Consider the following 20,411-nt stretch of genomic DNA (forward strand, 5'->3'; position numbering starts at 1 on the left):
ACAAGTTCTCAGGTAACCCAGCAAAATGTAAAGGCTTTCTATTGCAATGCAAACTGTTTATCGCCCAACAACCCCATCTGTTTAAGGACGAGAACGGGAAAATTGCTTTTGTGTGCTCACTGCTCACTGGGAAAGCGCTAGACTGGGCTACTGCAGTTTGGCCAGACAGTACCCCGATATTTCCCTCGTTTAATGACTTTCTCAAACGTTTCTGCACTGTGTTTGATCATCCGGAGGGTGGTCGTAACGCTGGCGAAGAGCTATTGTGTATCCAACAGGGAGATCGCTCCGCAGCTGAGTTCGCTCTGCAGTTCCGCACCTTGGCAGCGCAAACTGGCTGGGCTGATGATCCGCTCGTCACGCTCTACAGAAGGGCTCTAAAGCCAGAATTGCAGCGAGAGATGGCATGTCGTGACGATGGGAAAACTCTGGATCAACTAATCGAGCTTTCCATAAGGTTAGACACTCTCCTCCGCACTCGCAATCCGCTCTGCTCAATTGCTTCCAGTCCTGTATCCCCCGAAACCTCCGCTGAACCCATGCAATTGGGTAGAACCCGTCTGAACCCAGAAGAGCGAGAACGACGGAGAAGAAATCACTTGTGCATTTACTGCGGACTTCCAGGTCATACGAAGGTTTTATGTCCCAACAAGCCTCTCCCTAAAACCCTCTCGGTGAGTGCAACCACTATGTTCACTACCACTAATAATGTTGTGAATCTGCCTGTCACTTTGAGAAATGATGGAAACGAGATTGAGACTATGGCCATGATCGATTCAGGAGCCGCTGGTAACTTTATCGATTACACATTTGCCACCACTCACTCCATTCCTCTAACCTCCTGTGATTCCTCCATAGCCATCACTGCTGTAGATGGACGCCCTTTGGGAGAAGGACGTATAAAATTCCAGACCCTGCCAGTCTTGCTTCAAACAGGCTCTCTTCATGAAGAAGAAATTTCCCTTCTTGCCATCAACTCCCCTAAACACCCTGTGATTCTCGGGTTACCATGGCTACAACAGCATGACCCTCAAGTCTCTTGGAGAACTGGTGAGATCATGAAATGGAGCAATCAATGCTTTACCCAATGTCTGCATCCTGTTTCCCCTATCCAGATCAACACAATCAACAAGACCGAAGACTCTGAACTCCATCATGTTCCTGATGCTTATCACGATCTAATTGAAGCATTCAATAAGCAGAAGGCAACTAAGCTCCCTCCTCATCGTGATAATGACTGTGCCATTGAGCTGCTACCCGGCACCACGCCCCCTCGTGGTCGCATATTCCCTCTCTCACAACCTGAAACTGAGGCTATGAAGAAGTACATCTCTGAGGAGCTAGAAAAAGGATTTATTCAACCATCTACTTCTCCCGCTTCAGCAGGGTTTTTCTTCGTCAAGAAGAAGGATGGCAGCTTACGCCCTTGCATCGATTACCGAGGCTTGAATGAGATCACGGTCAAATACCGCTACCCATTGCCATTGGTTCCTGCCGCCCTGGAACAACTCCGATCCGCCCAGTATTTCACTAAGTTGGACCTCCGTAGTGCATATAACCTCATCCGCATACGACAGGGAGACGAGTGGAAAACCGGGTTCTCTACAATTGACGGCCACTACGAATATCTCGTTATGCCCTTCGGCCTAGCAAACAGTCCTTCCGTGTTCCAGGCATTCGTAAATGAGATATTTAGAGACATGCTCAACAAATGGGTAATAGTATATATTGACGACATCTTGATCTATTCCAATTCGCTATCTGAGCATATCCAGCACGTTCGGGCAGTGCTCAAACGTCTCATTGAAAACCAGTTGTATGCGAAGAGCTCCAAGTGCGAATTCCATCAGACCTGCATCTCATTCCTTGGCTATATTATCAGTCCAGAAGGCGTGGCCATGGACCAACAAAAGGTTGACTCTGTGACACAATGGCCACAACCCGAAACCATCAGGCAACTACAACGATTCCTGGGCTTTGCTAACTTCTACAGACGCTTCATAAGGAATTTCAGTTCAGTCGCTGCCCCACTGACCGCCATGGTCAAAGCTAATAATGCTCGCCTTAAATGGAACCCCGACGCTGTCCGAGCATTTACCCAGTTAAAGACTCGCTTCTCCAGTGCACCTATTCTGCGTCATCCTGATCCCGAACAACCCTTTGTCGTCGAAATTGACGCGTCAAACACTGGAATTGGAGCCATCCTGTCCCAGCGATCCCTAGTGAATAAGAAGCTCCATCCCTGTGCCTTCTATTCTCGCAAGCTTAACTCCGCTGAACGGAACTACGATGTGGGAAACCGAGAACTCCTCGCCATGAAAGCTGCGCTAGAGGAGTGGAGACACTGGCTTGAGGGCGCAAAACACCCTTTCATCGTCATCACGGATCACAAGAACCTAGAATACATCCGGTCTTGTAAACGTCTGAATCCTAGACAGGCAAGATGGGCGCTGTTTTTCACCCGATTTGACTTCCAAGTCACCTATATCCCTGGTTCGAAAAACATCAAAGCAGATGCTCTGTCCCGCCTCTCAGACGATGAGACCTCTGAAATCCCTGACGAGCCCATAATCAAAAGTCCTCTAATTGTCGCTCCCATCCAGTGGGTTATAGATCAGGAGATCCTCCAAGCCGCCGAAAATAATCCTTCTCAGCAGCCCTGTCCGGAGAATAAAATCTTTGTTCCCCCGTCGCTTCGAGAAAGACTTATCTCCGAGGTACATGACCACCCCAGTTCCGGTCACCCAGGCAGCACAGCCACTGTGCAAATGATTCAATCCCGCTACTGGTGGTCATCCATACACAAGGATGTAATCAACTTCATTAACAAATGCTCACCCTGTCAGATGTCCAAACACTCCCGTCACCGTCCCGCTGGATTACTCCAACCCCTGGAGGTGCCACATCGTCCTTGGTCACACATCGCTATAGATTTCATCACCGATTTACCCATATCTCAGGGCAAAACCACCATCCTCACAGTAGTGGACCGATTTTCGAAATCCTGCCGCCTTATTCCCATTTCCAAACTGCCCACAGCCATGGAAACGGCTGAGTTACTCTGCGAGTGTGTGTTTCGGTACTATGGTCTCCCCGAAGACATCGTATCGGATAGAGGTCCCCAGTTTACATCCCGACTCTGGTCAGCATTCTTCAGAAATCTCCAAATCAACGTCAGCCTAACATCCGGCTATCATCCCCAATCCAACGGACAGACAGAGCGCTTGAACCAAGAGATCGGTCGATTCCTCCGCACGTATTGTCACTCGACCCAGAACGAATGGGCCAAATTTTTGATGTGGGCAGAATATGCTCAGAACTCCCTCAGAAAGGCATCTACTGGATTAACCCCATTTCAATGCGTGCTGGGCTTCCAACCTCCGCTCTTTCCCTGGTCCGGCGAGACCTCTGAACTCCCTGCGGTGGATACCTGGTTTAAAAACTGCGAAGAGGTCTGGAACGCAGCTCATACTCACCTCTCTCACGCCATAAGGCGTTTCAAGGAACAAGCCGATCGACACCGACGTCCTGGTCCCATGTATTCCCCAGGACAATGGGTATGGCTTTCCACCCGCGACTTACGCCTCAAGCTGCCTTGCAAGAAACTCAGTCCCAGGTACGTGGGTCCTTTCCAGATAGAAAGACAAATATCTCCTGTTTCGTTCAGACTGACACTCCCTAATCATTTTCGTATTTCCCCAACTTTCCATGTCTCTCTGCTCAAGCCTGCTGCTGGTCCAGCCGAGACGGATAGGGAGGTGGCAGCCGGTGAACAGGGTCCCCCGCCTCTCATGATCGATGGCGAAGAGGCTTACCAGATCCACGAGATCCTGAGATCCAGACGCCGGGGCGGTCAACTCCAATATCTCGTTGATTGGGAGGGGTACGGTCCGGAGGAGAGATCTTGGATTAACCGCAAGGATATCCTCGACACCACACTACTGGAAGAGTTCCACTCACAACATCCGGAGATGCCGGCCCCTCGCCCCCGTGGAAGACCCCGGCGTCGAGAATTGCCTCACTTCAGGAGCCGTTCGTTGGGGGGGGCTCTGTCACCGACTCGGTCCCAGTCATTCCCCTCGCTGACCAGCAGAGGTCACCATCTCCGGACTTCTAACCATTACGTCATCCTTCTCACTCAGATCCCAGCAAACCTGTTCTCCATCTCACTAATGACCCACGTACCACATATAAGCAGCTCACACCCACACTCCATTGCGAAGTCTTGTTTAGCCCCGGCCAGCATTTCTGAGCGTTCTATCCTGCCTGATCTCCCGTTTACCACTTCAGCCCGTTCCTCGACTCTGCTCTGTCTTCTGCCTGCCCTTGACCTAAAGCCTGATTACACGGACTCTGATTCTCGCTGCCTGCCCCTGACTAAAGCCTGTATTACGGACTCTGAACCACGCTGCCTGCCCTTGACTCAAGCTTGGTAATCACTCTGCCTCTGTTATCTGCTAATCATCATTGAGTTGTATGTTGTATGTTCGCACAACCGTGTGAGGTGTTGATGTTTAAGTGTGACTTAATAAATACTGCAAAATGGATCCCTCCGTGTCAGTCTCCCCGTTACAGGTACCATTTGTTATAGGCCCATGATAGGCCGTTTTCTTATTCTAGTCCTTACAACTATTAAAAAACTAAGTAAATAATTATAATAATAATAATTTTATTATTATTATTATTATTATTAGTTATTACTATTATTTAGGCCTACAGCGCATGCAAACCAGGTGCTGCTCGGAAATGGCTATCTTTGCTCAGCATCAGGTGCACAGCAGCAAGTTTGGCACCTAACTATGAATTTATTTTAATAGCAAATGTTTAATAATACTACTAATTTACATTTTTATTTAATTTATACATATGCAATGAGTGTAAACCTGCTAACTGTATATGGTTCGAATGATAGAATATAAACTTAGTTTATTTATAATTAAATAATAATAATAAAAACCCTGGGTGCAGGGCTTTTATTTTGAGGGCAACGTCACAAGCTCAGATTTGGTTGACCAATGAGAGGAAAGTTGGCGTTTCAGCACCGCCTACATGTGTATAATGAACTTTAAACTCATTTATTCGTTTTCCTATACCTAAATCAAAAAAACGAAAATCCAGCCAAAATCTTGTTTTTTTTGTGAGCAAAAGAAAAACCGAAAAACTGCCGTTTTCTTCCTTTCCTTTATTCCATTTAAGACCAGAAAATAAATGATGCACACCCACGCTGAGTTCATTTTTTTGATCAAATGAATAAACTAATAAGTACACCATTTTTTTACTCATTATTTCGTTTTGGTTTTGTGTTTGTTTTAATATTCCGTTTTAAGTTAATAAGCAGAATAACAGATGAGTTTCTGTTTTTTCTGCCTACAGAATAAACAGAAAAACGAAATATTCATCGTTTTTCTGATGTTTCGTTTTCCGGAATAAAAGGAATAATCAAATGAACGGATGATACATGGACCATTTTAACATATCTTGTTAAACTAGGCCTTGATGAATCATCTTCAGCTCTGTTAATCATTTCTGGTAATTGTTCATGATTAATGCACACTTTTATAAATTTCAAATACTTTGTTAACTATTTATTAACTCATTTATTTGTCTATTTAATCAATTAGTCACTTAACCACTTATTCACTTATTTACTTAATTATCTTTATTCATTTTAATTAACTTTATTTACTTTAATTAATTTTTAAATGCAGACACATTAAACTTATTTCTGAGGTTATTCCAAATCTGAGACTTTTCTTGTCTTAAATATAGTAACTGTTTCTTCTTCCCTGCTCTGCTGTTGGAATCATGTTCAATCTTCTACTAAATCGGTCATTTCCAAAAGCTGGCATCTCTTGCCCTAAACTAGTTTTATCATATAACGTCCACAATCAAGTTCTCGAATATGCCCTTAGATCTATTACTGATCTTTTACTCACATTCTACTTTGCATAAATGCCACATGTGTATAACAATTCACTAATCACTGCATTCAAAAAGGAGATCATTATCCTTGCTGCTCAATTTTCCTTACAACCTCACCCTTGATTCAAACCATGTACATCTCCAATGCCAATATCTATAAATGTTGTTGCCTCAACAATCTGTACTTTGTATGTATTACATAAATCTTATTTGTCTTTTTCGTTCACCTCTAAGGCTACATATATTGCTCATGGAGACTATTTTGTTGTTTAATTTGCAGTATCATGCAATTGAGGTTGTGACTCTATACTAGTGTTAGTCCTGCTACCTTATTTTTTTAATGAAAAATCCATTTCTTATTCATCATCTTAACTGACATTATTGCATCTGGATTTCATGTTAACAGAATACCTAACAGAATCTTATTAGCACTGAACCCGTCATCCTTAAAAAGTCATCATATGTTTAATTTTTTGTATCAATAGTGTTTTTTATTTAAGTCTTTTACTTAGCTTAAGCTAGATGTACCTGCACAAAACTAAATCCTACATGTTATAATATGCATCACAAAATCTTCTAAATCCTTTTAAGCATTCTAATGTATGTATACTGCTTATCAGCCTATGTACTGTTATTGTAACCAAGTGTCTATCCTCCTCTGATAATTACCTGAACAGAAATCAATTACTTTCACATATTTGGCATCTGAAAGAACACATTTAAGTACAGTTTGTGTTAGGAACCTCTGCTGAGAAATTCTCTATCACTGATTGTTCTTAAATCATACACTTTACAACATCTAATTTTATCTGTTTTGACTAATGCCATAATCAAAAATGTAATTCAAATCAAATTCAAATAGAATCCATTTTAATAGTCACCTACACAATTGCAACTGAATTGAAATTGACTTTAATTAGAAATGCCACAACATATCTAAGTGTTTCTATTATTGCTATGTTCTCAAAAGTTTCAACAATGAATATTCTAGCATAGCTGACCCTTATATGGTTTAATTTTAATTAATCCTCCCTATGCTGGCTAATTTTGTCTACCGCTATGTCCTAAACTGATAATCATTATTAAAACTTGACACTTAACTTAATCATTCCTTATTTCTGAGCTATTTCTTAATTTGCATTTTATATTATTTTTCACTTTTCAGCATTTTCAGCTTCTAATTTCTTCCTGCTCTCACATCAAACTGCTTGTATATAAATTTTTGTTGCAATTTTTAACAAGTTAAAATCGCTTATTTCTTTATCAGTTTCTCTCTAGCTGATCTGATTTTTTATTTTTAATCCTTAATCCTTTTTGCTTTTAATTATTACTTCTCATATGTAAAACAAGCTGTTTTCTGTTTTTATTTTTTAATCACTTTTCTCTTTTAAATACTCTTTTAGTATATTTAGAAATGTTACTTTTTGACCTGTTCTGTACCGTGAGTTCATTTCAATTTTTTTTGTTTCATTCTCTTCTTTAAGTATTAATCACTTGTTTGGGTTTTAATCTGTAATATTTGTTCTCTCAAATCTTGATTTACATTACTCAATACATTACTCAATTATGCTACGATATAATTGAGTATATGCTACGATTTACATTACTCAATACATTACTCAATTATGCTTGATTTACATTACTCAATTATGCTACGATATTCCCTTAATTTTTTCTTAAATATTTAGCTCCATCAAAATGTCTAATCCTAATTATTTCTTGTGTTATAAAAGCTGTCTCTTTTTCTAGTCACCACCATGCATTGTACTTTATCCTTCTGTTCAAGAATCTCTATAAGTAAACCTATGAAAATGAACCAAATTATTTAACATTCATTATAATTTATAATTTTAACCTTACACATTTAAAGTTTCATCGTAATAAATAATAAATGCAGAGTATAAGACCATGAAAGTGTTTTTGACCTTGCATGCATATTAGACTGTTGTTGGAGACCCTTACAACCAAGATATGACCCTATTTCATGTATAATATGGGCTCTTTAATTCAATAGTACTACATGGTGGCCAGATATCTGATATAACTATTCAAAATCATTACTGCTATAGCTCAGGGTTCATATTAATAATTTGACCCACACACACACACACACACACACACACACACACACATATATATATATATATATATATATATATATATATATATATATATATATATATATATATATATATATATATATATATTTTTTTTTTTTTTTTTTTACTAGAACCCTTTTCATTTTCGAAAATGCAATGCATAATTATCAATTTAGCTTCTTACTGTATAAACTTTTAAATGTATTTTTTGACTCACTCTAACGCATTCTTTAACATTTACCTAGCTTCTATGATTTTCATCTGAATCACTGTACTTTACTACAAATAAATGACAGCACACTTTAAGAAAGAAGACAAAACATTTTTTGCCCTTAAATCCAATCAAATTTTCTAAAGTCAATTCTTTCTTCAAAATGTTACTGCTTTTTTGACTTTTTATCTTATCTGTTCTATGTGCCTATATTTTAAGTATATTTTAAATGTCTATTTTATCTATGAATCAGTGGACTTATTATTTTTTTTTTCTATTCTATTTTTCCTTTCCTTAATTTGAGTTTTTAGCTCTTAGGTTTTCTTATACATTTTAAAGCTTTTTAAAAGATTTTGTTACACGTTTTATCATTAAACCTTCAATTAATCAATATTAATTTTCAAGTTTTCTTTTTCTATGTTATTCTCAATCAAATAATTAACTTGCATATTTTTATTCATACTGCTTTAGCAAAATTTATTTACTTAATAATATAACAATTTATTTCATATGTTGTTATTCCTATGGCTTCATTCATTCTTATTCATTAGTATAGCTTCAAATTCCTTTCTTTATTTTATAACGCCATTAGTATTTCCTCATTTAATTTATCTTACTACACTACTTTATAATATATCTTTTCATTAATAACTTATATTCTACCCATAATTATTATGTTAAAGTCTATCTCATTATTTTATCTAATAGTTGTATCTCCTCTCTTTTATTCTCCTTTTCTCTTTTTGCCTTGTACTGTAAATAGACATAATCTATTTGTTGTTCACACATAGACACCATAAATCTCTCTCTTACCCCCATCCTGGGGCAGATTCATCTTTCACCTATTGCTATGTCAAGAATTTAAGTCCATTCTGCCTATTGCTCTTTTTTTAACATATAACTTATAACACAAGGATTATTTCAGAAAAATGTTTGGGTAGTATATTCTTCTGCCTTTTCAAATGCAATATGCTCCATTAGTTTTAATTTAGGAGACTCCTCCTTTATATCACAATCTCTTCCCTAAACTGCATCAATCACTACACTCTTAAAAGTGATGTGTTAAAAATTTACACAAAATATGTGTTAAACAGGTCGTAACACATTTTGTGTTACTACGGACACATTGTGTGTTAATATTGTGCTTAACTGTTTACACAATGACTGTGTTAAACACATTTAAACAGTATGTTGGAATACAATGCATTTTTGCCTGTAGTCAAATGGCACTGTGTTATGAGTTTATGTAGTTTATTTATCATGATGGTAATATAAAATAAGCATTTGTGAGTATGTGGCTAAAAATTCTATATTTCGGGGTTTATACTGTGAATTTCTGCACGCGCATGCGCAGTGACGTTCTTTTTCAACTGACGCTCTCCCAGAGCTCTATCGGATAACGCACCTCTCTGCCTCAGGTGAGTGAAATTCATTAAAATTCGTTTACGATAGTAAATATTTCTTCCACTCTGCGTGAGAATGTTTTGTGTTAGTTGTCCAAGAAGTTATTTTTGTTACTTTTATTATGTTTTCATGTTTCGTACTCCTGATACACGGGACTTGGCAACTCTGTCATGTAACATTAACTTTAGCCGCGCAAGCTAACGCATCTGGCGCGTCTTTTGTAAAGCTGCGTTGGCACTTGGCAGAATTGTTAATAATAAGTTACATATAAGGCGAAAGACTTACCCTAAATATGTACTGCATTTTGGTGTAAGAGTTGCCGTCACTTTAAAAAGCCTCTGCGTCTCTGACACTCGAGGTAACGCTACCAGATATAATTTATGCATTTAACGTTACGTTATTATCATAAGGTTATTTAATATATAACCTTATATGAAGCTCTGCGGCAGGAATTTATACATAAATCCCTTGTCGTAACGTTAGTTGGGTGCTTTGTACAGACACCAAATGGCGCCGAGGTGTGAGCAAATTCATAAACAATAGCTAAAATATGAAGATCTTTAATGTACTCAATTTTGCGCGCCATTTTGTGGTACCCTACTAGTCGCATACTATTTAAAAGTGTACTTTTTATTGTCATACACAGTTACAGGTGTTTGTTTTCTCATTGTGCTGTATGAATTTCTCTCTTAGGAGATGGAAGTCGAGGAACAAATTACAGTCACTCTTAACACTTCTACACCGCGTTCATGCAACTGTCTTCATAGACAGAAAGGAAATATGGAGAAAACTATTCACAGATGGCAATGTTGGAGATCTTATAGCCTTAGTCAAACAGGTCTCAACTATCTTTTGATTGAATATTGAAATTTGACAGATTTTCAAGTTCATTGACACTGATGTAAATGCAGGAGTAAAGGAGCTTGGCAAATTTCAAATATATTATATTGCAAGCAACACCCCGGACTCATTAGAAAGAAGTGTGCACTCATTACAGGTAAAACATTAATATATTTCTCCCTTTATATTACTATAGATAAACGTAAACATTTAAATAAATAAAATGTTTTGGCATTTCTTAGTGTCCTTTAACAGATTCAACTCAGACTGGCAACACAACTAGTTTGCTGACGCTGCTTGAAGAAAAGCCTCTTCAATCCTGAGAGAACATGAAGACTGTCAAAAAGTTGCTGTCAGTGTCCTTGTAGAGAAACATGGATTGTGAGTATGTGGTTTGTTTATTTCATGTAAGATGTATTTATTTGCAAATTAAATAAAATACATTTATTTAAATCAGTTATATATTAAAATAAATTCTACATTTAAAAAATATTTCAAATAAATACATTTAACAATTTATCCCAATCAATTCTGAAGTACAACTGTTTAGTCAATTTTTGTTTGTCAATGTTTGTGTATAAGCAATTTATGCAACTGTATTTGTTTTTTACTTTTTTAGCTATCCTTCTGGTATAGAAAAGCTGGTACTAGTAAAAGAGATTCTGTCATTGTTCCCCTCAGGTGCCCTTTGGTGAAAATGAGGGACATGAGAATGTAAGAATGTTTTTACATTATAAACTGAATTTATTTGGAATGTGTATATAAGTTGCTCATTTATTTGACTTTCATTAGTTCTGTTTTTACATTACTAATGTCAGGAGGATTTTTTTTTTTTGCTAGGCCATCACACAGTCGGACGGAAGCTTCAACAGAGCCAGTGGGTGTACAGTTTAAAACATCATCATTGTACACCGCAACCTTCTTCACCAAGTCCAGATGAAACCGTACCAAGTGAGTTGTTGTCTCTGATAAAGAAGATGCGACCAGACAATTTATCATCAATAAAGACTGCAATCAATCAAACCTTCAGTTACAGAAAAAGATGGATAACAACAAAATCCCTTCAAAATCTCTTGCTGAAATCTTCAAGGACTATCCCAGATTTCTTGACATGCCAGCTTTGGTAATAGACATGCTCAACTAAGACAGAACTTTACACAGACATTTATTTCATAATTGTAATATTAATATTTCTTTGTTTCTGATTTCTTTCTTTCTTTAAAGATGGACATTGAATTTTCCAAGCTCACAGATAGGAACGAAGACTTGTTTATCCAAAAAGGGAAGGGACGATAATTCCAGAACTCAAAGAAATAGCATCTTGGAGAAGAAAATTGACATCAGACTCTTACTGAAGATGGCTGACAATCAGCATGATGGTATGAGTATTAGCCAAAATATCTGTTGCATGTGCACACTTTTCTAAAAATAGTTTAAAAGATAAAACTTAATGTGAATATTAATATTCTATTAAAGATATTAATTTCTAATATATTTTGTTAAATTCTTATTTTGCATGTGACCTGTATCTTCACTTCAAGATGAGCTGTTAAACTGTTAAAGATCCTTATTCATCTTCTTCCACCCACTGCCTCTGGGAGAAGTGTTGCTGGGAGTAAATGCTGTGTGACTTCTGCTGTGTCCTACCTGTTGGAGCAAGTGCCGGTATAGTTTTGATTGGTTTAGCTTATGATAAATAAAATGTTTCTAATGCAGCAACATTTTCTTATGCTTTTTATTGTTTCATTCCTGAAGGCTGGTACCACCGTTACATCTTTGCTCACTGAATCCATGAAAGGGACCCTGAAGTCAGCTCAGCCGCAGTTGGTTTCTATTGGTTGTCTAGGACATGGATCCTTGTACGTGTACGTGTACTTGTAGCTGTGGCAAAGAATGACTCTTTTGCTCTTCCACTCGATCCTGAAAGCCTGACCTGTGCTGTAGACAGACTTTTCAAATTCTTCTGGCTGTGCAATCTTCAGTATCCATGCCAACTGTCTTCTGTTTTTTTTTTTTTGAGTATATATATATATATATATGACCTGTCCTTGTCCCAGTCATCTTGCACACGATTAAAGGTCATGGAATTAATTGCTAAGGTGCAGTCTTGTACCTAATTGAAATAAGCATGTACACCTATCCAAAGTGTCTTTAAAATGATTTTGTAAATTGGCATTTAAGGGAAATGCATGCACTCTCTGATAGTCACAACCTAACTTAAATTTGTAGTCAAAATCGTTGCCCTAGAACGTATCATAATTTAAATTCCTTTTTAAAACATCTCAACAGATCATTTTAAAATTAATTCATGCCCTTCTGAAGAGTCAGGACACACAGGGAACGAGAGTTTTAAGAGTTAAGTATTTTGATGAACATATTTTTTTCTTCAGTGTCATCATAACAAATCGTTTTCTCTTTGCTTTGCTGCCTGGGGACTTAATAGATTACAGACCTCTAGACATTTTGTCATTTTGTGATCAGCAGTATGTATCTCCTAAATACAAAATATTGTTTTAAACATGTTAGTGATTGAAACTTTGGTAACACTTTATAATAACTACACACTATAAATCATTTATTAAGCATTAGCAAATGGTGAATTCATTAATTTGTAAAGCGTTAACTCTACATTATAAGACATTAGCGGTTTACAAATGCTGTATTCTTGACTTATAAGTAAATGTTTAATGTGCTTAATAATTGTACCTTCACACTTTGCTTCTGATTATTTTTTCACTACTAAATTAAGGACTGCATTATTTACAAACCATTTGTATTTGAAAGTATAAATTATAAAAGTACAATTGTTAGGCACATTATAAATGTGCTTATAAGTCAAGAAAACAGCCTTTGTAGCTGTATTTAGAAACCCATTACTAATGTCTTATAATGTAGATTTAATGCTTAACAAATAGTGAATCAACTACTGTACTTGCTAATGCTTAATAAATAATTTATATTGTGTCGTTACTATAAAGGGTTACCTAAATGTTTGAAGTGTTTTGACTAGATTTGACAATGATTTATTTTGTTAAGACAAGCACCTTACATGTGGGTGAATGTATAATCAGTGTGCTATGGTTATTAATTTCTTTCACTAGAGAATAATTTTGAAAATGGATATGTTTCATACATATTTGACATTTTATTGGCATGCATAACAGATACGAGTTCAATTTAATGAATACTTTTATAAAGTGAGTTTTTATATTATTTACAATGAATTGCTGTAAAACATTTGAATGCATTTGGGAAAATTAAACAGTATGTGAACAGTGTTTAATGTTTCCTGTGAGATTTTGTATATTGATTTTACATTTATAATATTTTTTACATTTAAAATTACAAAAAATGAATAGTAACACACAGTTGTGTTAAACACATACAAAAATAACACATCTGTGTGTCAACTTATGCTGCACATTAATGTGTTACATTTTATGACACATTTTGTGTGTTAAACTTAACTCAACATGTGTTGTCCCTGAGCACACTCAGGACATGTGTTGAAAATAACACATGTTGTGTTGTTTTCAACACATTCCTTTTTAGAGTGTATTCTTATTGTTCTTTCTATCACACCACAAATATGCAGCCCTCCTTTTATAGTATAATATACTATTATCATTATTTTAACCTTTTTCTTTTTTTCATAAACTCCTCTCCTCCACTCAGTGTAACATGAGCTACATCCCCCTATCCTCGTTCCAGTCAAGGAGGAAGATGCGAGCCTTCTCTGCACACCAATATGGACTATTTTGCCTCAACCCGAAGCAGCAAATACACAAATCTACACTACACTCCTCTTGAGTGACCTGTCCGAGCAGCCTCTGACCTTAGAGCGGTAACCACAGCATTTTAGCCCTCTGCTTCACCTTTAACAGAGCGGTATCGTAGGACTTTGTGTGCATCTCTCTCTACTTTAATCTGCTTTTAACTTCCTAACTATCACCACAAATTAGAAATTCACACTGAAACGCTCATCTAGTTCAGATATCTCTAATATGAGTAACAATTACAAGTTAACATTTAAACAATGTCCATCAAGCCCCACTCATTGTTAAACACAGATTGTTGCATGCAACACTTTTCTTCTGAACTCAAAACTCTATTTCCCTGTACACTTTTTAGTTCTTTAAATTTGGAGAAACAGTTCAAGTGCCTTTGCCATCACAAGCGGATTCTGGCAGAGCAACAAAACTTGTAAGCAAAAATCGCTCCCCTGATTTTCGTGGCCACGATTCTGTTGCTCTTCCAGCCCCGCAAGCGTGGTCGTCACTGTCCTGCTCTTTTCCTGCCCACCCAGGGACACCAATAATGTGGTGGTTTTTCCTTTCTTCAATAATCAGCACAGTCTGATGGTTTTGATTTCAGAAGAGTTCTTTATTGTTGACAACAAAGGAGACTTTTCAGGAAACCCCCAGTAGCATCTCTGCCTGAAAATTCTGTCTCACTGATGTTCTGGCCTGCGTATATACTCTTTTGCAGCTGTTTTTCACATTGTTCTACATTTGTAACACAAGATCCCAACTAGTTTTAACCCCCAACCCCAACCCAAACCTGGTAACCTTATATCTTATCCATCAATACTTAACTGTTTACACATGTGTGCTCTATTCTCATCCATCTCTTGGGACACAGTAGTTGTTTACTTAGGCCATATCCCCTTTCTAACTTTACATAGTACTTTAATTATTCTAATGGTATGTCTACAAGCAGATTATACACATACAATTTGAATATATAGATTAACTTCACACTTTAAAGAGTATAAGATCCACTTCACGTTCCCCTCCTCGGGGAGCGAGGTTTACTTTAGTAACCAGAGCGTTCCCCTTCAGGTGGGGAACTTCAATGCTATAAGTGGATTGGTCCCACTTTATATTGTGTAGCTTATACCTGTGAACTTACATATAACTAGATGTGTAAGTAGTATGTAACTACAGTGTATGTACACACTGGTGCAGTACATGGTAATTACTTGTGTAACACTGGTGTAACTACACACATGTAACAGCCCACTGAATAGTATGTGTAAGTACAAATGTGTAACAGGACATTGGCAACAACACTTAGAACGTACACATCTGTAACAAAAATTATATAAGTGCATTGTGTAACAACAGTATGTACTTGCAGGTGTTTTCTCACTTCCACATTTGTTTGCATACCATGTACTTGTGAACAATGTATGACAGAAATAAAGCTTTATTATAAGGCCTCACCTTGTGATACCAGTGTAATTACAGGGTAAATCCACATAAACTGTCCACTCAATATAATGTGTAAAATAGTCACAAATTACTCTTTAACTTGTAAAATATCCTCTGTGCAACACTTTATTAACAGTGTACTTGGTAACTCCACAGGAACTGTCCACTCAATATAAAGTGTAAAATAACAGTACCTCTAGCAGAACATATTCCATTTTAAATTGTAAAAAAATGTTTTTGAAACAAATAAAGACAAAATGAAGCAAAATTCAATAATTCATTTAGCCCGACACATTTACTGCTCCAAAATATTTTAAATGTTTCACAAAATAAAATATACTGTGTTCAAACCAAAAATGTTCTGTTGTTTTTTACCCAGACATTTAAAAAGAAAATATTTTTGAGCAGTAATTACAATACTGTGATACCGTGATAATTTTATCCAATGTTAACATACAGTAAGAATCTTATACAGGCTCATGCCTAATATATGATTATATATATGTGTGTGTATATGCCATATATAGGCAAAACTGAGGTGCATATATATGCATATACATGCCATATAGGTATCCTGTAATGCTTCTTTATATCCACATATAAGCCTTATATGTACATACAAGATATACTAATAAAAAAAAATGCAAAAAAAAATTATGTGCCAACACTTGAAATTTTAATCAAATGTAATTGGCATGTTATGGAATTTAACTATGGCAAATAAGTGAGAGGAGATGAAAAGCTATGATGTCTACATGTTTTCCTGAAACATTTACAAAGCCAGTTCTTTCTTGTATTAAGATAGTGGAAAAGAAGAAAATAACAAAAGCTTTTGTGTTTTAAAATGTTTTTTCTGTTCAGTTTTTTTTTTTTTTTGGTCTTATTTTTTATTGTACTATTTGATTGTTCTTAAGTAAATAAAAAAATACAATTTATTTTATTTACGTTGTCTAGCAGCTATAGATTTTATTAATTTAACTAATATGTAGGTAAACATAAAGGTGAACATATATATGTACATATAAAGATACATATAAGCACATATATGTGTACATATAGTATATGTCTAGATATATGCATACATACAGTATATGTGTACATATATGTATGTGCATATATGTACATGTATGTACACAATATATAGGAAATGGCCAATTTTTTGTCATATATATTTAAAACCTATATCAAAACCTAAAACATGTATGTTTATATAGGTTCTTTCCATGTGGGGTTCTATTGACCAAGTACACATCAACAGAAAAGTGGCATTCAAAAACAGGATATATGCTTACCACGTGAGCTGTGCTTGGTAGATTTTGACCTGCTGGCCCTCTTTGTCTTCTTATGACTCTTTCTCTTCTTCCAAGGAATATCACCATCAGGTGACTCTGAAGAGGAGGAAGAAGTCATGGACTCCTCATCAGTGTTACTGGTGCTGCATTCAGAGCTTGTGTCCAAGACTTTCTTTACTTTTTTGCCCCTCTGTCTATGATTTAGACAGATTTAGTTACATAAAAAGGCAAGCAGGCTTAGGCTAGCCACAGATGAGACTTTATACAAATCTTAACCAATTTTAAAATCATGGAATAAAACAGACATACTGTTTCTTACAGTCTTACAGCTAGAAATTAAGTCCAAAAAGAATATGGTTAATAAATTTGTCCAGTTTTTATGGCATGTTTGTGGCTCCCAAATTTTAACAAAGTGCGAGGTTAGAATAAAATGTGTTTTTTTTTTTTTTTTTTTTTTTTTTTTTGTTCAAGGATCTTCCGTCTTGATTAGAAGAAGTTAATAATAGGTCAAACCCCATTCAGGGGTTCAAATCAAACTTAAAATCAGCAACTGTAGTATGTGGCCAGCCTTAAAAATGTAATCTAATACTACTCAGCAGTTCAGGATTGATGTGAAAGTTTAAAAAGTAAAAAAAAATCTACTTGCTCAGTAAATATTAATTTCAAATCAAACATGTTAATACAACAAAATAGGTTTCTTACTTGACAATTTTAGGACAGTTTGGCGAAGAAAATCTCGTTCCTGTATTAGTGTTTGTATTGTCTGGGCCATGAGCATCAGCTTGTCTTTTTCCACCATAGAGGAAGACCCATCATCTTGTCCTTTAAAAACAAACAATGTAGCACAATACAGTTATGGTACATACATCTGTATCAGTATAAAGTGCCTGCTAAATAACAAAAAATTTACCTTGTGTAATATGGAGTATATAAGAGTGGCATTAGTGCAAGATCAAGTATTTATATTTCCACAATAGAAGTATAATAAAGAACAATAGAACAAGTGTTAGGAATCGGACGGACAAACAGGGTGAGTGGAAAATATAAACGTTTATTTTCACAGCAGAGCAACACAATGATATGCAGGGTTCCGTGAGTTGAGACTGAGGAGATGTAACTTTCCTTATTCCTTTCAATATGGATGATGATTAATGATGCTGACCGAATACACACACCAGATGAGTAGGGGATGAGACAGAATGATGGAGCACACACTAGATGAGTTGAGGAGACGACAACGATGAAACACACACCTCCAACTTGACACGGGGCTGACTGGACAAACTGGAGATAAAACAGAGAATAGGTATGTTTCTGAATGGTCGATCGCTGATAATGAATACGTGGAGAGTATTCGTTATGAGTCCGCTTCGTATGAACGAGCCCGGACAAAGAGTGGTGTGAGGTGTGTGCTTATATTGTCTCACGGTGATAAGGTGCAGCTGTGCATGATTAAAACTCAGATGATGATGGGCATTGTGTGAAATTGGTGGAAGAGCCTGGCCAATCTGTGACATTACCCCCCTCCCCAGGGCCCGCTCCTGAGGGCCTAATAATCCGACGCCATGGTGGTCTGCCTCGTCCATGAGGTGCCGGGCACTCGGGGTGATTGGAGTGGAAATCTTCCATCAGTGAGGGATCTAAGATGTCTGATCTGGAGACCCACGATCTTTCCTCTGGTCCATATCCCTCCCAGTCAACGAGGTATTCTAGCTGACCACCATGACGGCGGGACCGTAGAATCTCCTTGACAGAGGAAATGGAGTCTTCTTCTAGCATCAGTGGTGGAGGGGGTTCCTCTTCGTGGCCAGGCTCTGTGGAGGGAATCAAAGGTTCGTGATAGGGTTTAAGGAGTGACACGTGAAATGTGGGATGGATTCTGTACTGGGGTGGTAGTTGTAATTTGTAGGTGACAGGGTTGACCTGTTCCAGGATGGTGAAGGGACCAATGAATCTGGGACTAAGTTTTTTGGAGGGCAGTCGCAGGCGAATGTCATTAGTGGACAGCCAGACCTTCTGTCCAGGGTTGTAGATGTGACCTTCAATCCTTCTCCTGTCTGACACCTCCTTGGTTCTTCGGACTGCCCTCTGGAGATGGTGATGGGCCTCGTCCCAGACCCTTTCGCTTTCCCGAAACCAGTGATCCACTGCGGGTACATCAGACGGTTCGTCATTCCAGGGGAAAAGTGGGGGTTGGAATCCCAGAATACACTGGAATGGTGTGAGTCCTGTGGTGGGTTGCCGCAGTGAATTCTGGGCGTATTCCGCCCAGCCCAGAAACTGGTTCCAGGAAATTTGGCGACCGTGACAGAAGGTCCTGAGAAATCGTCCCACTTCTTGAATCTTCCTCTCCGTCTGGCCGTTGGTTTGTGGATGATAGCCAGACGGGAGGCTGACGGTCACACCTAGGAGTCGGAAGAAGGCTTTCCATAGTCTGGAGATGAACTGGGGACCTCGATCCGAGACTATATCTTCTGGTAGACCAAAACATCGAAAGACATCGTTAAAGAGACTTTCAGCTGTCTCTAGGGCTGTGGGAAGACCTTTCAAGGGAATCAAACGACAGAATTTTGAGAATCGATCTATGATAACCAGAATGCAGGTATTACCGTCGGATGAGGGAAGATCCGTCATGAAGTCTACCCCTAGGTGTGACCAGGGACGATTCGGGATGGGCAAGGGGTGGAGCTTGCCTGCAGGTAGATGGCGTGGACTCTTTGACATGGCACATTCTTTACAACCTAGCACATACCTTTTCACATCTCTTGCCATGCTCGGCCACCAAAAGCGTTGGGATAGGAGCGAGAGGGTATTGTTGATCCCAGGATGCCCAGTGCCTAGAGATGTATGAGTGGAGTGGATGAGATCTACCCGTTAATTATTGGGAACAAATTGTCGATTTTGGGTGCAGCCCGGCGGAGCTCTGGTTTCAGAAGTGGCGACGGCTGGAGGAGCAGACCATGTGATGGGACAGACATCAATATGATCTGGAAGAATCTTGGCCGGGGTTTCGATGGTTTCTTGATGATCATGAATTCTGGATAGTGCGTCCGCTCGGATATTTTTAGATCCTGGCCGATAGGTTATGGAGAAATGGAATCTGGAGAAGAACAATGACCAGCGGGCCTGGCGAGGACAGAGTCGTTTAGCATCTTTGAGATACTGCAAATTTTTATGATCTGTGATTACCTGGAAGGGATGTTTAGCACCCTCCATCCAATGTCGCCACTCCTCCAGGGCGAGCTTGATGGCTAGCAGTTCTCGATTCCCGATGTCATAATACTTCTCCGCCGGACTAAGCTTCCTGGAGAAATAGGCACATGGATGGAGTAACTTGGGAGTACCGTGGAACTGAGATAGGATGGCTCCCACTCCAGTGGTGGAGGCATCTACTTCTACTATGAAAGGCAAATCTGGGTCAGGGTGAGTC

At 38.0% G+C, this 20,411-nt stretch overlaps 1 long non-coding RNA gene across 3 annotated transcripts; it reads left to right on the top strand.

Moving 5' to 3' along the window:
- The first annotated feature begins 9,593 nt into the window (after positions 1 to 9,593).
- On the top strand, positions 9,594 to 14,034 carry LOC101882973 (uncharacterized). 3 transcript variants are annotated; one of them, XR_012390089.1, is made up of 10 exons: positions 9,594 to 9,650; positions 10,330 to 10,474; positions 10,548 to 10,633; positions 10,719 to 10,861; positions 11,158 to 11,190; positions 11,317 to 11,427; positions 11,507 to 11,599; positions 11,701 to 11,855; positions 12,018 to 12,141; positions 12,232 to 14,034. It is a non-coding gene; the product is annotated as an uncharacterized lncRNA (long non-coding RNA). The 3 variants fall into 3 exon arrangements; XR_012390087.1 differs by having other exon boundaries at positions 10,719 to 10,857; positions 11,096 to 11,190; XR_012390088.1 differs by having other exon boundaries at positions 10,719 to 10,857.
- The last annotated feature ends 6,377 nt before the right edge of the window (positions 14,035 to 20,411 follow it).

The sequence above is a fragment of the Danio rerio genome, chromosome 14 (genome assembly GCF_049306965.1).
Source record: "Danio rerio strain Tuebingen ecotype United States chromosome 14, GRCz12tu, whole genome shotgun sequence".
NCBI lineage: Eukaryota > Metazoa > Chordata > Actinopteri > Cypriniformes > Danionidae > Danio > Danio rerio.